This window comes from Mandrillus leucophaeus, unplaced genomic scaffold (genome assembly GCF_000951045.1).
Source record: "Mandrillus leucophaeus isolate KB7577 unplaced genomic scaffold, Mleu.le_1.0 Scaffold8, whole genome shotgun sequence".
NCBI classification, from domain to species: domain Eukaryota; kingdom Metazoa; phylum Chordata; class Mammalia; order Primates; family Cercopithecidae; genus Mandrillus; species Mandrillus leucophaeus.
In genome coordinates this window covers 439,151-441,675 of record NW_012108696.1, presented here as the reverse complement: position 1 = coordinate 441,675, position 2,525 = coordinate 439,151, and the positions used below count along the sequence as shown (strand labels likewise).

The 2,525-nt window shown below is 49.1% G+C and overlaps 1 long non-coding RNA gene across 2 annotated transcripts in view; it reads left to right on the top strand.

Annotated features, from left to right (window-relative positions):
• The first annotated feature begins 347 nt into the window (after positions 1-347).
• The window catches only part of LOC105530011, a 4,340-nt gene continuing 2,162 nt past the window's right edge, over positions 348-2,525 (top strand). Inside the window, exon 1 of one of the 2 annotated variants that reach the window (XR_001004593.1) lies at positions 348-553. This is a non-coding gene — a long non-coding RNA (uncharacterized LOC105530011). Of the gene's footprint in view, positions 560-2,525 lie in introns of both variants that reach the window. The other variant, XR_001004592.1, reaches the window with a different exon arrangement.

Sequence of the window (2,525 nt, the reverse complement as noted above, 5' to 3'; positions counted from 1 at the left end):
GGGGAGGCTCGCTTGAGCTCAGGAGTTCGAGACCAGCCTGGGCAATAGAGTGAGACTCCATCACTACAAAAAAATAAAAAATAAAAGAATAAGCTAGATGTGGTGACGCACACATTTGTAGTCCCAGCTACTCGGAGGGATCTCTTGAGCCCAGGATTTCAAGGCTGGACTGAGCTAGGATGGTGCCACTGCACTCCAGCCTGGGTGACAGAGTGAGACCCTGTCTCCAAACAAACAAACAAACAAACAAAAAGTCAGTGCAGTCTCTCTCCCTCTGTCTCTCTCTCTCTCCCTCTCTTTTGGATCACACTCCAGGAAAAACCAGCCACCATGTTGTGAGGATGCTCAAGCAGCACTATGGAGATTCGCACATGGCGAAAAGCTGAGGCCTCCCACCAACAGCCATGTGAGGGAGCCAGTGTGGGAGTGGCTCTTCCAGCCCGAGTCGAACCTTCAGATGCAGCAGCCCCGGCTGACAGTTTGCAACCTCATGAGAGACCCTGACAAGAACCACCCAACTAAATCAGTCCTGGACTCCTGACCCACAGAAACGGTGTAGGTCAGATAATAATGTGTGTTTTAAGCTGACAGACTGGGGAGTGCGTAAATCATTATGCAGCAACAGCTAACTAACGCACCCTGTATGTCACTTAATCTATGCCTCAGATGAGCATTTATAGCATAGCTCGTGTTCCTCTGTCCTAAGCACATCCTCGCTCATTCTTAAGGAGACATTCAGTGGTAGAATTGGTGTATTTTATTTTTATTTTTTAGTATTTATTTATTTATTTGAGACGGAGTCTTGCTCTGTTGTCTAGGCTGGAGTGCAATGGCACAATCTCGGCTCGGTGCAATCTCAGCCTCACAGGTTCAAGCAATTCTCCTGCCTCAGCTTCCCAAGTAGCTGGGATCACAGGCGCCCACCACCATGCCTGGCTAATTTTTATATTTATTTCTTTTTTTTGTTGTTGTTGTTGAGACGGAGTCTCACTCTGCCGCCCAGGCTGGAGTGCAGTGGCGCGATCTCGGCTCACTGCACGCTCCGCCTCCCGGGTTCACGCCATTCTCCTGCCTCAGCCTCCCAAGTAGCTGGGTCTACAGGCGCCCACCACCGCGCCCGGCTAATTTTTTGTATTTTTAGTAGAGACGGGGTTTCACTGTGGTCTCGATCTCCTGACCTTGTGATCCGCCCGCCTCGGCCTCCCAAAGTGCTGGGATTACAGGCGTGAGCCACCGCGCCCGGCTATATTTATTTCTTTATTGAGATGGAGTCTTCCTCTGTCGCCCAGACTGGAGTGCAGTGGCGTGATCTCGGCTCACTGCAAGCTCCGCCTCCCAGGTTCACACCTTTCTCCTGCCTCAGCCTCGTAAGTAGTTGGGACTACAGGTGTCCGCCACCACACCTGGCTAATTTTTTGTATTTTTTGTAGAGACGGGGTTTCATCGTGTTAGCCAGGATGGTCTTGATCTCCTGACCTCGTGATCCGCCCGCATCAGCCTCCTCCCAAAGTGCTGGGATTACAGGCGTGAGCCACCGCACCTAGCTAATTTTTCTATTTTTAATAAAGATGGGGTTTCATCATTTTGGCCAGACTGGTCTCGAGCTCCTGACCTCAAGTGATCTGCCGGCCTTGGCCTCCCAAAGTGCTGGGATTACAGGCGTGAGCCACCACGCCCTGAATTGGTGTATTTTAAGGGTGCACATTCTAAATGTTTAACAACGTTGGGTTAAATTTTAAAAGCTTAAATTGGCCTATTTCAAACAATAACCTGAATTCTGATATAATACATTTGATTTTGGGCCACTACACAGCAGCTAAGAGAACGCCGGAGAGCCAGGTTTCAAGCACTGCTGTGCAGCCTCAGGCAGGTCCCTTAATCTTTCTGGGCTTTCACTAATTTGTAAAGTGGGGATATTATTAACAGAACACACCTCAAGAAGTTGGGGCGGGTTAAATGAGTTAAGTCATACAAAATGCTTAAACCAGGCTGAGTGCGGTGGCTCATGCCTGTAATCCCAGCACTTTGAGAGACCAAGGCCAACGGATCACCTGAGGTCAGGAGTTTGAGACTAGCCTGGCCAACATGATAAAACTCCGTCTCAAGTAAAAATACAAAAATTAGCCGGGCGCGGTGGCAGGCACCTGTAATCCCAGCTACTCAGGAGGCTGAGGTCGGAGAATCACTTGAACCCGGGAGGCGGAGGTTGCAGGGAGTCGGAGGTTGCAGGGAGCTGAGATTGTGCCACTGCACTCTAGCCTGAGTGACAGAGCGAGATTCTGTCTTAAAAATAAATAAATAAATAAATAAACCAAAAACTAAAAAATAAAATGCTTAAACCAGTGTTATATGATTGAACATATTGAACATTCTTTTTTTTTTTTTTTTAAGACAGGGTCTTGGTCTGTTGCCCAGGCTGGAGTACAGTGGCGTGATCATAGCTCACTGCAGCCTTGACCTCCTGGGCTCAAGCGATCCTCCTGCCTCAGCCTCCCAAAAAGCTGGGCATGCACCGCCACACCTGG